The sequence below is a fragment of the Ahaetulla prasina genome, chromosome 2 (genome assembly GCF_028640845.1).
Source record: "Ahaetulla prasina isolate Xishuangbanna chromosome 2, ASM2864084v1, whole genome shotgun sequence".
NCBI lineage: Eukaryota > Metazoa > Chordata > Lepidosauria > Squamata > Colubridae > Ahaetulla > Ahaetulla prasina.
Genome location: NC_080540.1, coordinates 280556524 through 280575105, shown reverse-complemented (window position 1 = coordinate 280575105; position 18582 = coordinate 280556524). Strand labels below are relative to the sequence as shown.

The window sequence follows — 18582 nt, the reverse complement described above, 5'->3', positions numbered from 1 at the left end:
CCAAGATGGGTAAAATGAGGACCCAAATTGTTGGGACCAATATGCTGACTCTGTAAACCGCTTAGAGGTGACTGTAAAGCACTGTGAAGCAGTATATAAGTCTAAGTGCTATTGCTATTGCTATGTGGGCAGGAGCTGGGACAAGGAACGGGAGCTCACCCGGTTGTACATTGCTCAGGTCTCAAACCTGGAGAAGTAAAACCAGATAGTCACCAGAACTTTTAACCGCAAAATTAAAGCTTGAATATTTTAAACACATAAAGTGAAGGTAAGGGTCACTGTTGCTTGGAAAAAGAAGCCAATAATAGACAAGAATATTAGATACAATTACTCATGATACTCAGACTCAACATAGCAGTTACTGATGGGAAAATCTGCTGAGGTATCTGAACAATAGCAGTGTGGATGGTTGCAGACATTACAATGACCTGGACAATTGATGCTAGACATGTGCGGACTAGACTAAAAAGCTAGAGCATTAAATGCAAACTAACAGAAGAGTTTTGGAACAGGATAAGGAGGCAACCATTTATTGGACATTTACAATTAGTTAAAGCCACAGCAAGGCCATTGAACTTGATCCCACTGACCATGATCAGAATAGAAATAATGCCAGGTAAGATCTGAAAGATTCATAATTGGTCTTCTTCTTGCTAGTTATCTTTGTTCTCACAGCAGATAAGTGAAGATGTTAGTCTTAAACTGTGGGCAAAAAATGGTAGTCACAGATTGGTATGAGATTTCATGTACATAACTTCACTGATGACTTTCCCCCTTGTTCTAATGTTATCTCCATATAAAGGCAACAGTTAAGTTAGGAACTGTGGGACAAGATATATGCCATACACAGTAGTTCTTTCTGCCAATATTTTCTAGCATCTGCTGCTTAATGACTGTTTAATATTACATCAGCCCCACCCTGTTAATTTGTTTCTTGGCTGGACTGATCTTGTATGAGTTAGTGGATAGAAAAAAAATATAATGGGGGCATTAATACTGCTGAGGCATCAGAATAAAAATTAAATGAGTTGATTTTATTTAAAGGAACACCCCACACCCATCAGCCATAAAATGGCAGACTACAATTAGCAGACAATATTCCTGTGATCTTAAAAAAAAGTTGCTGTGCAATACTGAAACTGTATGTGTAGGTCGATGCATTTCCCCTTGTACCACAGGGTGGTTGTAGTTGTGGAATGTGGTGTGGTTTTTCTAATTGACACATGGCTGTCTGTCTGGAGGAAGTTCTCACTTCCTCTGATTAGGCTGAAAGCAGACTAGAGACATAAATGGAGAGGGATCAAGGCTCATGGAGCAGTGTTGACAAGCTTAGGGCTTCCAAGTAAACAAAGAATAAAGGAAGGCATGCTGTCCTTTCTGAAATGAGGAAGAAGATGCAATATGTATGGGCCAATTTTTCCTGATCTGATGACCTCCAGAGGTGTTGGCCATAGTGGATTGGGATTATGGGAAGTGGTCCAACATGTCTGGAAGGAAGCAGGTTGAGAGAAGGTTGTTTTACACGTATGCATTCTAGTGTGAAACATTTCTGGTGGATCTGGGAACAGAAGTTCAAAATCCCAGTGTTTTATATCCTATAACAGGGATGTCAAACTGAAGCCCGTGGCCTACATCCGGAAATATAAAGACTAGCCTGTGGTACCTCTGACGGCCCGTTTTCGGCCTTCCCGGCCTCCAGCAACACCCTGCTGGAGAAAAACGATAGGCAGAGTGCTGCAGGAGGCCATGGAGGCAAAAAATGGGCCACGCAGGGGCCGCGTGGAGCCTCTGCACCCCCCATTTTGGCTGGCAGGGTACTGCAGGAGGCATCTGTTCCATTCCCCACCACTCCCTGTCCCTGTCCCCCCCGCCAACCTATGGAGAACTACAATGCTGATCCGGCCCTCGAAGAAATCCAGTTTGACACCCCTGCCCTAGAATAAGAGATTGTATATGGCATTTGTTCAGATATCTGAAAAGCAACGACTGCATGCCTCCTCAGTTGCCTTTCTCATTCCCCTCTTTCAGCCTTTTATAGGCCTTTGTTTTTGGTCCCTTGGTTATCTTTGCTACCCTTCTCTGAAACCATTCCTATTTCAGTGAATCCTTATTAGAACTGCAGAAAAAACAATGGCTACCAACCTGCCTTCCATTGAGGACCTGAATACTGCACTGAGTCAAAAAAAGGGCTGTGAAAATATTTGCAGACCCCTCACATCTTGGACATGAACTGTTTCAACTCCTACCCTCAAAACGACGCTATAGAGCTCTGCACACCAGAACAACTACACACAAGAATAGTTTTTCCTGAACACCATCACACTGCTAAACAAATAATTCCCTCAACACTGTCCAACTATTTACTAAATCTGCACTACTATTAATGTTCTCATCGTTCCCATCTGTCGTGTCCCACTCCTCCGCTGACAGCCGGGTCAGGGAAATCCGAATCAGGTGTGCCTCTGCAGCTCTGCCAAAGTCCTAGCAAAGTCCTTAGGGCAGGCAGGAGACCAGAAAGTGACTTCAGCAAGATATGTTTAGACTTTGCCTGACTCAGAGAATGCCAGAAAGCAGATCCTTTATATAGGCCATGGGGTGTGGCTCCATGACTCAGCACTTATCCAGGCCTGCCCCTCCCTTCCTTCTGTTGCCTCCGCCTATCAAGTCTTCTGATGCGAGGGTCACTCCAGTCGGCAGCTGTTGGTAATAGACCTCCCTCAGGCTCACATGCTGTGGAGGAGGGGGAGGGGTCTAGTTGCTCCGTTTGCCTGGGCATGGAGCCAGAGCTGGGGGCTGGAGGTATTTCTTCCTCTTCAGCCTGTCTGGGCATGGAGCCAGGGCTGGGGCCGGGAGGCATACTAGGGCATTCCTCAGCATTCGGAAGCAGATAAGAAGACCCCGGCTGCGGTGAGAGCGGGCAAGACACAACAATCTCCTTCCACTTATGACTGTAACTTTGTTGCTTGTATCCTTACGATTTATACTGATATTGTTTCCTGATTGCTTATTTGTACCCTATGACTATCATTAAGTGTTGTAAATGTTGTACTTTGATGAAGATATCTTTTCTTTTATGTACACTGAGAACGTATGAACCAAGACAAATTCCTTGTGTGTCCAATCACACTTGGCCAATAAAAAAATTCTATTCTATTCTATTCTATTATTGAAGTATGGTATCCAGACCTAGACACAGTATTCAGGAGAGGTTCTGACCATGGCAAAATACTTTCCATTATTGTTTAGGTAGCATTTGCCAACCTTTGCAACTACATCACACTGTTGATACGTATAGAGTCAGCAGTCACTATTTCAAACCCTCTTTTACAAGAATTACAGATAGTCCTCGACTTACGACTACAATTGAGCCCCAAAATTTATGTTCCTGAGACATTTGGTAAGTGAATTTTGCCCAATTTGATGCCCTTTCTTGCCAGTTGTTAAGCAAATCACTGCAGTTGTTAAATTAGTAACATGGTTGTTATGTGAATCTAGCTTCCCCATTGACTTTGCTTGTCAGAAGGGCACAAAGGTGATCATATGACCCCTGGACATTGTGATCGTCATAAATATGAATCAGCTGCCAAATGTCTGAATTTTGATTATGTGACCACAGGGATTCTGCAATAGTGGCAAGTGTGAAAAATTGTCACATTTTCAGTGCCGTTGTAACTTTGAACAGTCGAATTGTTGTAACTTGAGGTCTATTTGTATTGAAGAGCTGTCGTAGTACAATGATTAGAATGCAGTACTGCAGGCTAATTCTGCCAACTGCCAGCAGTTCGATTCTCACTGGCTTAAGATTGGCTTAGCTTATAAAGTATGGGACTTATTTTATCAATGGTTAGAAGGGAAATTATGAAAAAGAAATGTGTAATCTTTAACATGTTAAAATTATCAAAATATAACTCTTTTAAAATGATGGACAAAACAGGGTAATAAGACAAAATATTGTTCTAGAAGGATTATTAGAGGTTGATTAATTAAAATATTCGATTACAATTTGATGATAAAATGGAGGAACAAACAAATTAATTAATGATAGGTAATTCTTGTTTGCACAAAATGTAATGCACACACCCTGACACATTGTATTTGGAATTTGAATGGATGGTGCTTTTATGTTTGTATGTCTTCAAAAAATAAAAATAAAAACTTTATTTAATAAAAAAGATTAGCCTTCCATTCTTCCCAGGTCAGTAAAATGAGGACCCAGATTATTGGGGCCAATATGCTAACTCTGTAAACGGCTTAGAGATGGCTGTAAAGCACTGTGAGACCATATATAAGTACTATTGCTATTACTAAGTCGACCATTCAACTATCTGAGCATTTGATTTTTGTTTCCTACATGAAAAAGTTTCCACTTAAATTTCATTCTTCCATTTGCCTCTGATTTTCCACAATAGGTTTGAATTTCTGTCTTGAAGGAACAGAGTAGACAGCTATCTATCTCAACAGCTACTGTTGAGATAAAGTAATGGGCAACTTTCTTGCTGTGGGCCCCACCCTTTCTTCTTCAGTGTGGTCTCTGAAGGCTACAGAAAGCTTGCCTATGAGGTCATCAGATTGGGAGAGACCAAATGTTTAGCAGGTGTTGGGGGATAGCTCTATTAAGCCTTGCAAATACCCATCTGGTCTCTTAATTGCCTGCTAAGAAGAAAAATTAGCTAAGATGTGGCTGACTAATTGATGGTTCAGCACAGAGTGTGAACCAACCTTAGGAATCTCCCATGAGAGAAAAATAAAAGAGGAGAAAAATCAAATCAGTCATTTTTTCCAATCAAGTAAAAGCAGAATCATGTTAATCTCTTCTAGCTTATGTATCGGCCTGTAATAGTCAGCCTCTTTATGATCTTCTTTGTACAAGAACTGGGTTAAAAAAGAAATTATAGATTTCATTTTACTAAGTATTTGGGAAATCTTTTCACTTGCAAACAATGGTTTAAGAAGATTTAGTGGCTTGAACTACTTGAGAAAATGTCACTTGCTCTAGAATGAAATAGAAAAATACTACTTTATCCGGAATGGCAGGGTTCAGTCTTTTCCATCTATAGCAAAATGAATACCATTAGCATATATGAAACTTTTTAATTTAATGGCTGGATATAATAATGTAGAAGCTACTGTATGTAGGGCAATGTGATGAAATATTAATCCTAAAATTTCTAAAAACAATTCCGTATGGTTTATCCTGACTAATTCCATACACTGATTTCAGAGAGATTTGGGCCATGCAGTCCAATACTTATAAAATATCTATTCAAATGCTTATAAGCTGCATTTTTCAGCCAATGACCAGTTGTAGCAGCATTATAAAAACATACATGAATGCAAAGATACCAACACCACAAATCTGCAAACAAATTTTACACAGAGCCAACAATGACTACCCTTTTTGAAAAAGAAATAGGCCGGAATCACAAAGGCTGCTCAGAGAAATGTTCTTGAGCTTTTTTTGAGTTTGAACTGTGAATATACCAGCAATTCACAAGAAGCTTTGGACAATGTGTGAGTCCAGCCAAATAGGACTACCCCACAAGCATGTTAATCTAAATACATGTTGACTGAGGGACTCTGAGAGTTGAAATCTTAACCAAGCCAAGTTTGAAAGTACTGATCTGATGGGTCCATGCTGCACTCTGAGCTTGGCTGTTTTCTTGCAGACATTTCATTATCCAAACTAGGAAACACTATTAGTGCTCTGCAAGAAAACAATCAAACTCAGAGAACACCAAAGACCCACCCATCCCTCATTTCAACCCTGAGCTACAAATATTTTCCTTTATGGGCACACTGATCTTAATCCATCAGTCTTCTGCAACTCTCTGTAATTCCCAGCTAACATATAAATCAGATTTAAAATACAAATTTTGCAGATGAATCAGCACTTGTGTCGTTCCAAACAATTCCAAAGAACTCTTATTTCAATGTTTATTACTGCCTCAGCCGCTTTTGTTATTTCTGCAGCCTCGTCTTATGTATGTTTACTTAGAATTAATCCCTACTGATTTAAATGGGAAGTACTACCATAAGAAGCTTTGTAATTTATTTGCAGCTATTTATTATTCTGATTTAATCATTCATTAGTTTCAGTCCCAGCTTTCCTTCAAAGCAGGAGTGCATAGAGGTACCCTATTCAATATTATCCTCACAACAATCCTATGAGGTAAGTAGAACTAAGATGTGTTTGACCTAAACTTATCTGGGTAGCTTTGACAACTGAGCATGGACTTGAATTTGGAAATCCAGAGTTCTGGTGCAGCACCTTATGGCATCCTGAATTAATTGTCTCATGCCACTTTCCAAATTGAAATCTATCAATAAGGGGAGAAGTCTAATTGAAAATTAATTCCAATGCACCTAACAGGAAAAATAAGTAGTCTTAGAAATGATAATAAGGATCAAACCTCAACAACAAAGTAACAAGCAATCAATAAATACTTTACAGATAACACTTGGTAGAGGTAATACAGAGGAATTATTGAGTCTGTCATCTGCACCTCTGTAACTGTCTGGTTTGGTTCTGCAACCCAACAAGACTGACACAGACTTCAGAGGATAATTAGAACGGCAGAAAAAACAATTGCTACCAACCTGTCTTCCATTGAGGACCTGTATACTGCACAAGTCAAAAAGAGGGCTGTGAAAATATTTACAGACCCCTCGCATCCTGGACATAAACTGTTTCAACTCCTATCCTCAAAATGACGTATAGACCAGTGCACACCAGAACAACTAGACACAAGAACAGTTTTTCCCCGAATGCCATCACTCTACTAAACAAATAATTCCCTCAACACTGTCAAACTATTACTAAATCTGCACTACTATTAATCTCATCGTTCCCATCACCCATCTCCTCCCACTTATGACTGTTTGACTGTAACTCTGTTGCTTGTATCCTTACGATTTATATTGATATTGTTTCCTGATTGCTTATTTGTACCCTATGACTATCATTAAGTGTTGTACCTTAGAATTCTTGATGAATGTATCTTTTCTTTTATGTACATTGAGAGCATATGCACCAAGACAAATTCCTTGTGTGTCCAATCACACTTGGCCAATAAAGAATTCTATTCTATTCTATTCTATTCTAGAGCCATGAAGGTTTTGGAGAAGATATTCAAATGCCATGAACCCTAACCCCACAAAGATCAGAATCTGCAAGCTATGATATTCCCCATGACACTTTCTAGAAGCAAAAGTTGGAGTTTAAAGAAACAGGATAGAAAAAGTATTGATGTTTTTGATCATTGATGTTGGAAGAGACTCCTGAGAATGCCCAGGAGATCCAAGAAAACAAACAAACTAATCACTGAACAAATCGACCAAGTTCAGATGATCCTAGTTCAGACACATCATCTAAGGACCCAGCTGTCTGGAGAAGAGTCCAATGTTGGGAAAGGTGGAAGGAAAGAGAATATAACCAGCATCATGGTGGATGGCCCGAGTTATAATGATGACAGGTGTACTGTTATGGGACATGTTAGGGATAGGGTTAGGAATCGTCTTGGAAAAAAATCTGTATGATCAGTAGGAGTTGAAAATGATTTAATGACACATGATCAATCAATCATCTGAACAGCATCAGATTAGGCAATAGAATAGAATAGGGTAGGGTAGAGTAGAGTAGAGTAGAATTCTTTATTGTCCAAGTGTGGTTGGAAACACAGGAATTTGTCTTTGGTGCATATGCTCTCAGTTTACATAAAAATACAAGATACATTTGTCAAGAATCATAAGGTACAACACTTAATGATAGTCATAGGGTACAAATAAGCAACCAAATCATACTAGGAAATAATATCAATATAAATCTTAAGGATACAAGCAACAAAGGTAGTCATAAGTAGGAGGAGAATAGATAGAATAGAATGGAATGAAATTTGGAATTGAATAGAATAGAATAGAATAAAATATAGAATAGAAAGCAGAATATAATAGAACAGGATAATCGGAATCATAATAGAATAGAATAGGAATTAGAATTAGAATAGAAATATGGGATAGAATAGGATAGAATACAACAGGGGTGAAATCCAGCAGGTTCTGGAGAACCGGTAGCGAAAATTTTGAGCAGTTTGGAGAACCAGCAAATACTACCTCCGGCTTGCCCCGGAGTGGGGTGGGACTGGAAATTTTGCAATATCCTTCCCCCAGGAGTGGGGAGGGAATGGGGATTTTGCAGTATTCTTCCCCTGGAGTGGGATGGGAATGGGGATTTTGCAGTATCCTTCCCTGCCACGCACACAGAAACGGTAGTAAAAAAAATTGGATTTCACCACTGCAATACAATGTATTGGATTATTGTGATGGAATAGAACGGAATAGAACATAACAGAAGCCTTTATTGGCCAAGTGTGATTGGACACACAAGCATTTCAGGCGACTTCGGTGCGTGACGACCTGCTTCGCTAGCCTTACAGGAGGCACCAACCCAGGAGCTCCTGGGCGTTTTTATCGGCTGAGGTCCAAAGCAGAGGAACGTGGCTTTGAGGGGCTTCTCCCCACCAGTAGAAACGGATTCCCAAGACCTAGGGGTGCCGCCATCGCCACCGGAGTCCCATCCCGACGCCCGCCCACCTCAATCCACGAAGTTCATCAAGGCTCGACGAAGCGGCGGTGGGGGGAAGGTGGAGATTGAGAGAACCGCGCTAAGCACGCCATCCGACCTCCAGCCTGTGAGCCAAGCGCCCCAGACCCGGCGCCACGCGGGTCCCCCCCTCCCCCTCCAGGCGGAGCCGCGGTGGCGGCGCCTTTCGCCGCGTCACGTGGTTCCGCCGTGACGTCATCCCCCCGCCCACTCCGGGGCATTTAGAACGCCGAGAAGTAAATTTTCGCGGCTCAGCATATGGGCGCGCGCGTGTGGCTCGGAGCGAAGAACAAGCAACCAGCTTGCAAGCGAGCAAACGAACGAACGAGCGAGGAGTAGCAGCAGCCGCCCCGTAGCAGAAGCGAGCGCCGAGGGGGAGGAAGAAGCAACGCGGTTCCTACATTTTGCAAGCGACAAATCCGCCTCCTTTTCTCCGAAAGCGCCGCTCGGCAGCTCGAGGCTCTGCAGCCGGAACCGGCATCAACTAGCAACAGGGTGCAGCAAATCTTTCTATGGGGTGAGTAGCGTTTGCCAGAACTTTTGGGACGAGCTTCCTCTCCCCGGCTTGAGGATTTTCACAAGTCTTCGTCCTTCCCCGCCCGCTTTCCTCGCTTTTTGCTCCCCCCCTTCCCCTTTTGTAGTTGGGAATCTATTTGGGAGAGGAAGCGGGGTGTGTGTGGAGGAACCTTGACGGCCCGAGAAAGAGCGAGCGAGGCTATGAATGGCTGCATTGTCTCGCAAGTCCTCGAGAAAGACTGAAGGTGGCTGGAACCGGAGGGGCAGAAAAAAAAGAATATGCCCGAGCCGGTGCATTCGTGCAGTTAGTCGCGGCCGGTTCCAGACATTGGCTTTGAACCGGAATATATGAGATGGGGAGATGCTCTTTGCTCTAGCTTGGACTACAACTTCCATTATCCCCTGTATCCTGGAAAGCAACGGTGGCGATTGAGGTCCAGCGCGTATCAGTAGGCGCAGAGTTCGTAGGGGAAAAGAAAAAAAACAAACCCGAGCGAACGGGATACTCTTCGTGTTGGATAGAATAGAATAGAATTCTTTATTGGCCAAGTGTGATTGGAAACACAAGGAATTTGTCTTTGGTGTATATGCTCTCTGTGTACATGAGGAGAATAACATACATCAAGAATTAAAAGATAAAACACTTATTGATAGTCAAGATTACTAATAAGCTATCAAATCATACTAGGAAACAAATAAAAACAATATAAATTGAAAGATACAAGCGACACGGTTATAGTAATAAGTGGGAAAGGGTAGATACTAGTAAGAAAGAGAAGAAGAATAGTAATAGTGTTAGTAAATTATTTGACAGCGTTGTGGGAATTAAGTTGTTAAGCAGAGTGATGGCATTCCGGGGGAAAAAACTGTCCTTCTGTCTAGTTGTTCTGGTGTGCAGAGCTGTATAGCGGCGTTTTAAAGGTAGAAGTTGAAACAGTTTATGTCCAGGATGCGAGGGGTTTGTAGATACTTTCACAGCCCACTTTTTGACTCGTGCAGTATACAGGTCCTCAATGAGAAGAGTACTGCAACGGGAGCGCGCAGGCAGGAGGGAGCTTCTTCCCTTTGCCGGGTGTGTGTGTGTGTGTGTGTTGAGAGGGGGAGGCTCCTTCAATTTGAACAGGAGGGGGCGACATCTAGGTGGGCGAACGAGCCCCCCCCCCCCGCCAGCTGCTCGGCTTGAAAGGCGCGCGCTCTCGCCCTTTTGTTCTGTGGCAGTCGAGGCAACAACCTTTGGAGTCCGGACGGCAGCTGGGAAAGTTGCTCGGCGGGAAGGGAGGTCGCGCGAGGAAGGGGCTGGCCGCTGCTTCCCACCTCCCTGCTCCCCGACCCACCAAGGGGAGCCTCGCCTCAGAAAGGCCTCCCGGGTGACTCCAGCCAACCTTTGAAATGTTGGGTTTTTTTTAACCTCCCGCCCGGCCTTCCCCGGAGAATGCGCGGGGGGGGGGTGCTCTTGGAAAAGTTTGACAGCTCCACCGCTTCCCACGTGAATCGTAATTCCTGAGGAAGCTTTGGGGGCTTCCACGGAAATACAGATGGATCAGAACAGGGCTGGAGGAACCTTGGAGGGTCTTCTAGTCCAACCCCTTGCTCGAACAGGAGACCCCTCTACCATTTCAGACAAGTGACTGTCCAACCTCTTCTTAAAAACCTCCAGTGATGAAGCCCCCACAACTTCTGAAGGCAAAGCTGTTCCACTGGTTGATTGTCCTCACTGTTAGAAAGTTTCTCCTTAATTCCAGGATGCTTTTCTCCTTGATTAGTTCCCATCCATTGTTTCTTGTCTCGCATTCTGGTGCTTCGGAAAATAAGTTTGTTGTTGTTTGTTGTTATTTATAATAATAAAAAATATATGAATGTGCAGAAATGGACGGATTATCGATGCAAATGAAGGAGAGGGAAGATACTGAGTACTATCGAATATGAAATAGATGGTATTCCTGGCTGGAGAGTAAGCATGAAACTTAAGAGAGATTTTTGTCGAGACTGAATTCTGAATAGAGGTTAAAATGATTTAAATAAGAATGATGGTTTATAGAGATACTTAGAAGTAGAATCTCTATATAGAGGTTACATAGGTTAAGAGATACTGATGTAGGAAAAGCTGTTATGAGTAATGTAATTTTGACGTGTTTGTCTTTGTGTGATATATATATATATATATATATATATATATATATATATATATATATATATATATATATATATATATATATATGCAGGTTTTGGTATGAAAACACACACACACACACACATGTAAAACAATATGTATATATATAATATTGTTTTTGTGTATTGTGTTTTTTTCTATTGTGTATTTTTTTGGAAATTTAATAAAAATATTTTTATAATAATAAGGAAAATAAGTTTGACCTCTTCTTTGTGGCAGCTCCAAAAATGCTGGAATACTGACACTCTTAGCCTTTCTTTTCTCTTAGAGTAGCCATACCCAGTTCCTATAACCATTTTTCATCTGTTTTTGTCTCCAGGCCTTTAAACATCCTAGCTGCTCTTCTCTGCACTTTTTTCCCAAAGTCTCAACATCTTTTTTGTAATGTGCCCAAAACTGGATCACTCCAAGATTCAGTATCTCAGGGTGGGCCAAGGCAGCTTCAGACCTTTGATTAATGTGTGGGGCAGCCCATTCCAGTGAAGGGGTCAGCTCAGCCTAAGCAGATGGTTTATCAACTCCAGGTTCTAAATTCCTGCCATTTTAATGACTTCTGTGCAGGCTTTTTTCCAGGGTGTTTCTTTTGCCGCTGTTGACGGTTTTTAATTGATTCTGCTTATTGAAACTAGGGAAATATTTGCCACAATGAAAAATATAGCCGTAAGCCTACAAGAGTTTGGTGAATGGCGCAGGCTGGTAAGGCCTGTTATTAAGAACAGCCTGTTATTAAGAACACAAAGCCTGCAATTACTGCAGGTTCGAGCCCGGCCCAAGGTTGACTCAGCCTTCCATCCTTTATAAGGTAGGTAAAATGAGGACCCAGATTGTTGGGGGGGCAATAAGTTGACTTTGTAAAAATATACAAATAGAATGAGACTATTGCCTTATACACTGTAAGCCGCCCTGAGTCTTCGGAGAAGGGCGGGGTATAAATGTAAACAAAAAAAAAAAAGAGAGTTTTCATTCTAATAAAGCAGAATCCCCCATCTTTCTGCTAGGGTTTGAGCATTAGAAATCTTAAAATAAGAAATGCAGGCTTTGGGCAAATTGTTGGTGGAGGGGAGGTAGCTTTCTCTCTCTGATATTTACAGACCCCTCACATCCTGGACATAAACTGTTTCAATTCCTACCCTCAAAATGATGCTATAGAGCACTGCACACCAGAACAACAAGACACAAGAACAGTTTTTTCCCGAAGGCCATCACTCTGCTAAACAAATAATTCCATCAACACTGTCAAACTATTTACTGAATCTGCACTACTATTAATCTTCTCATAGTTCCCATCACCCATCTCTTTCCACTTATGACTGTATGACTGTAACTTTGTTGCTGGTAATCCTTATGATTTATATTGATATTGATTGTTCCTGATTGCTTATTTGTACCCTATAATTATCATTAAGTGTTGTATCATTAAGTATTAAATTGTACCCTATGACCATCATTTGTGTTGTAAATGTTGTACCTTGATGAAGGTATCTTTTCTTTTATGTACACTTGAGAGCATATGCACCAAGACAAATTCCTTTTGTGTCCAATCACACTTGGCCAATAAAAAATTCATTCTATCTATCTATCTATCTATCTATCTATCTATCTATCTATCTATCTATCTATCTATCTATCTATCTATCTATCTAAACCAGCAATGATTACATGAGAGATTTGTGCTGATTCAGGCTTTCAGAGGGATCCTTATTTTATTAAGACTTTGGTGACTTTTAGGAGCAGCTGTAATCTCTAACCTTGGGGACCATGACCTGGATGACTGAGAATCTCTATAGACACTAATCTTGGGGAGTTCCTGTTTTCTTACCGTACATAGAAGCAATGTGAGCGGGAGAGTCATAACTATTTAATTATGTTTTGTATGATATGCATATATCTTTTCAGAATACTTTTCACATTCCTTTCCTAGATCCAAATGTTTACAAGGAAGCATAAAGTGGTTCCTTATACAGGTAGTCCTTGACTTACAATTCTAATTGAGCCTAACAATTATGATGCTAATGGGCTACCAGGTGACCGAACCTGTTTTTAAGACCTTGACATTAACTGAACCAAATGTTCACTATGTGTAGGTTTTGCCAGAAACTGGAAGTAAATATACCAGTTTCTGGCTAAACGATGTTGTAAATAGCAACCATGGGGCCCTACAAATGGGCATAAATGCAGGCTGAGCACCCAAGATCTGGTCACATGACTGGGAGGGCAATGTTGCAACTTTGAAACCAAGTCTTAAGTCCTTTTGGGGGGGGGGCATCAGAATGTTGAATGGTTGCTAAGCAACTAGTCATAAATTGAGATGTACCCATAGCCTGGGTACATGTAGAGTTTGGTTTGTGGAATAAACTACAACAGCTGGATTCATAAAACCTGGAAGCCACACTAGGAATGATGTGTAAATTCAACCAATTTCTTTGATTCCAAGTCTATTGAGGCAGGATAAATTCTCTCCAGTTTTTCCCCTTTGCTATTAAATGTCAGTGGAGGTGCTGATGGTACGATTTTGTAAAGCAAATTCTTGAAGGCTGCTGTGTTAATTGAGGACACAATTACATCGCTTTCAATGATCCTTTCATTTTGCATTTCATGGTTGGCAAGTACAGTAGCTCAAAGTGATAGCAAAGCTAAAAGGGAATTTGTTGGAAGAGTGTTGTTCAAAATACAGAGCATCTGATGGTAACTGTTGAAGTTGAAACACACCCATCCATAGTGGACCAAAGGACAATTGGTGATTGTATTTATTCTCACTTGGTTTTTTTTCTTTAAAGTAGGCTTTATTCATTTTGAGAAGAGGTTTTCTCCCTAGCTTGCATTTCCTTTCCGATTATTTTATTGAATTATTCCTCAAGTGGCTGGAGTATCTAAATATTAATGTGTGTTGAACCTTCTGATAAACTAAGTTTTTTTTATTATAAAAATCTACATCTATGAATGCATTCATTGTGCATAAAACGCAGCTTTTCTGATATTGCTGCTACTCTGTAATTGGCGAAGCATTTTTAATTGTTTTGGAAACTAAAGGTAGTTTTGGCTTAACATTGTAAAGAAACCCAGGTTCTCCAACATATGTCATAAATCAAGGCAGCCACATGATTGATCCAATTTTTGCAGCAGTCATGAAGCGAATACTGCTGTTATTAAGTGAGCCAGTTGATTCTTATGGCCATTTTTGTTCAAAAGCAGTGTAATTTACATTATGTAACTGTGGAATTCTGTAACTATCCAAAATGCAGTCATGTAACTATGGGGGTACCAGTCGGGAACCATGTCATAAGTACCTTTAGGGGAGGGGTAACTTTGAACATCACTAAGCAACCATTAAGTGAGAACTACCTATATACTGTCTCTGAAATGGCATACAGATTTTGTAAATGAATATATTCAGGAATATTGTCTTTTTAAGAGAGGGGCTGAAATTATAGGAGTTAGTTTGAATGACTCTCCTTTTGCTGTCCTGTGAGTCAAGCATTACTTCATTCAAAAATTGTAATCAGATGCAAATTGACTCTAAAGAAATTACAGAAATATAATATGCGCATGAACCTGTTAAACCTAACCATTTTAAGTTGGTGCAGCTTTATCTTATTTGGATATATTTTGTTTATTCGTTAGATAAACAACCTGTTTTTCCTTCTGGAGGTTCAGGATAGTTGGCTCTTCTAATATTATTCCCCACAACAGTTTTTGAGATATGTTGTACAAGAGATAGCGTGTAAACCAATGTGTGGTTTCTTTGGTTTTGGCTTTGCACAGTGTGTAATGTAACCAATTATGATTTTATCAGAAGACCACAATTTTGAAAATTGTGGCTTAGTTACACTGTCAAATGTGAACTGCGTGTGGACTTGACCTGGGTTTCCTAGTTCCAGTTTAATACCTGATCTTCCATAAAACTGATTTTCATATTTCTCTGAATTACACAAAGCGAAGGCCCTTATAATGTTGTTGAGTAGATGTCTGTGGGGCTTGTGTACTTTACAAAAGAATTTTGTTCATTTTGAGAGTGCTGATGTAGAAGAAAACCCTTGGACAATTCTTTTATTTCCATACTTCGAATATTTCTTTTTCTCTGATTGAAAGAAAGTAGCCTACAAGTTCTACAGAAAAGAAACCCATTCAGCTGGAATCATTTCCCTTTCCCAGGTGATTAGTCCCAATTGTCCTATTCAAAGAATCGTAGAAATTGACTTTTTACTGATCTTTACTATATTTTTATAGTTATTTACTTATCAGACTTAGTTGATGTCAAAATGTTAAGCAGGAGTAGACCTTGTTAGTACTTTGTTAAGCAGGGATAGACCTTGTTAGTACTTGAATGACAAGCTGGAAATGTAGATTAGAGTAGGACAGGGATGTCAAATTCAAGACCTGCGGGCCAAATGCAGCCCACAGTGTGGTTGGATCTGGTCCATAGGGCTGTCCTAGAAAACATAAGGGGCCAGCCTACGTCGCTTCGGCCCAGTCTACTCAATGCGGCTTCGGCTTGGTCTACCCAATGCAAAGAAGAAATCTTGGACCAGTGTCACTTCGGCCCAATCTACCCAGTGTGAAGAGGAAACATACCAGCAGTTTGAGGAGTGGTATCAAGCTGGCCACACCTACTCAGTTCCCCCGCCCCCGAGGCCAACCACAGCCCTGATGCAGCCTCAATGTAATTGAGTTTGCCACCCCTGGGCTAGGAGATTGAAGAAAATGCATTCTGGAAGAGGATAGCATCAAATTGCGTTTTTATTATCGAGAATATAGTATGGCTACATCCATGTATTAAACTCAATAGAAACTTTACCTGTAGGGCTTGCAGGCTTTTTAATCTAATGGGCAAGATATAGAGTAATTAAAGTTTGTTCATTAGCCTTGACTGGGTTTGTACTGTGTATTGAGCAAAGCATCAGAAGCCCAAATTCTTTGATTAATAACAAGGATTATATCTGTTTTACAGATATTGCTTGTCTACGATTTATATTACAGTATTGTCATCTTCTGGCAACAACTGCTTTTCTGTAGCCAGTCCACACATTCAGTCAACATCAAAATTGTGCATGTGCTTGCAACATGTGATGTTTCCAGAATGGAGAATCTGTAACAGTTTAGGGTACTTTAAGTTGTTCAGTATTATACAGTTACAGTAAGACAGATGCCCAACCTTGTGCCCTCTGAAAATATTGTATTCTTCTGATGGATAGTAATCCTAGGAGTTGAAATCTGGCATTTTAGGCGAACCAGATTGGGGACGGAGGAACTATAGTATAAGTGATAAAGAAAAGTTAATTTCAGCTGTATCTGAGTATAATGTCAACATATTTAGTGTATAATACTTTAGAATGGCCAGAGTTGAACCAGATTTATTTAACTTTTTATTCCCCTTTGTGTGAGCAATCATTAGTGGGGTCTTAAAAACTTACAATATCAAATTATATACACTACACTAAATTATATAAGTCATAGATTGGATGAATTTATAGCAACTTTAATAAAATACAAAATAATATTTTTTTTGCTCTGTTCAAGTTCAATCATGTCTGATTCATGGACAGATCCCAGCGGTTTTGCTGGCAAGGTTTTTCAGAAGTGACTTGCCATTGCCTCCTTCCCAAGGCTAGGAAAAAGTGGCTGGCTCAAGGTATGCAGCCGAGTGTGCCTAAGACAGACTAGAATTCATGGTCTCCTAGTTTCTAGTCTCATGCCTTAACCACTACACCAAATTGGCTCTTAAAATAACAATATCCAAATACAAAAAATATAGAAATGGTCATAGTTGCTTCCTATGAGTTTCTGCGTTCCAGAGGGTTGGATGTTCATCCATCATGCTGGGAATTAAAATCCAGTACAGCAGAATTCTATCTTAAAGATCTCTTCCCTACCCTCCCTTAAGTAGGGAACCATATGATGTAATTGAAAATAAACACTGCCCAACTTATCTGGCCCACATGAAGAGTAGGCGTGGAAGAGAATTTGGTGCTGCATGTTATATTTGGGTTGGCAAAGGAGCTGTATTATCACAAGAACAAGCCCAGGGCAAATTGATGAAACCATCCACTGGCAGCAGATCTTAACTGCTTTAAGACTCATTACAAGAATTATCCTTTAATATCAACTCAAAATGAAAGCAGCGTTGGAGGTAATTAGGGGATGCGATGGCTCAGGGGCTAGGACGTTGAGCTTGTCGATCGAAAGGTTCGAATCCCTTGTGCTGCCGTGTAATGGGGTGAGCTCCCGTTACTTGTCCCAGCTTCTGCCAACCTAGCAGTTTCGAAAGCACATAAAAATGCAAGTAGAAAAAATAGGGACTACCTTTGGTGGAAAGGTAACAGTGTTCCGTGCGCCTTTGGCGTTGAGTCATGCCAGCCACATGACCACGGAGACGTCTTCGGACAGCGCTGGCTCTTCGTCTTTGAAACGGAGATGAGCATCGCCCCCTAGAGTCGGCAATGATTAGCACGTATGTGCGAGGGGAACCTTTACCTTTACCTTTTTATATTTGGATCTTTTATACAGGCAATCATGGTGTGTCTGTTTGCATACATGGAGTGAAGTTGCTTGCTCAGAATGTATTTTTTAGACTGATATCATATCTACTGTACCTTGAACCTACTACGAGCTGTGGTTCTATTAAGTGGCTTTCCCAATTCACTTTATTCTTGCAACAATCTTGTGAGGAAAGTTAGGCTGAGAGAACACGGGTCTGCCATGATGGTGCCCTTATTAATACTGGATAGAAAGCACATGACTTGTACATGATATTGAATGGGCTAGCTGTAATGGGAATTTAAAATTTACAGCTGTAGGACACCCTGATCATTGCGTGATTCACCTTGTACCTGCTTACAGGCAAAGACTTAAAACCACAAAACCAACAATTAAATCAGTGAAGACCTGGACGGAGGAGTCAGAATTAAAGCTACAGGCATGCTTTGACTGCACTGATTGGAATATTTTTGAAGATACCTCTGCAGACCTGGATGAACTCACAGATACTGTAACATCATATGTCAGCTTCTGTGAAGACCTATGTGTACCTACAAGGAACTTGCGAATATACAGTAACAACAAACCTTAGTTCACACCTAAACTTAAGCAGCTACGACATTCCAAAGAGGAAGCCTACAGAAAAGGTGATAAAATGCTGTACAATCAGGCCAGAAATGCACTAGACCCCTTGCAATTTGCATACCGAGCAAATAGATCAACAGATGATGCTGTTAATATGGCTCTGCGCTACATCCTACAACATCTTGAGTCTCCAAAGACCTATGCAAGGGTCCTCTTTGTAGACTTTAGTTCAGCATTC

At 40.8% G+C, this 18582-nt stretch overlaps 2 protein-coding genes across 3 annotated transcripts in view; one reads left to right on the top strand and one right to left on the bottom strand.

Moving 5' to 3' along the window:
• C1QTNF3 (C1q and TNF related 3) overlaps positions 1-8710 on the bottom strand; it is a 110155-nt gene extending 101445 nt beyond the window's left edge. Inside the window, exon 1 of the mRNA XM_058170178.1 lies at positions 8590-8710. The gene's annotated coding sequence lies outside the window, so the exon portion shown is untranslated. The remainder of the gene's footprint in view (positions 1-8589) is intronic.
• Positions 8711-8852: 142 nt separating this feature from the next.
• RAI14 (retinoic acid induced 14) overlaps positions 8853-18582 on the top strand; it is a 134351-nt gene continuing 124621 nt past the window's right edge. The window contains exon 1 of one of the 2 annotated variants that reach the window (XM_058170172.1): positions 8853-9116. The gene's annotated coding sequence lies outside the window, so the exon portion shown is untranslated. The remainder of the gene's footprint in view (positions 9117-18582) is intronic. The other variant, XM_058170173.1, reaches the window with a different exon arrangement.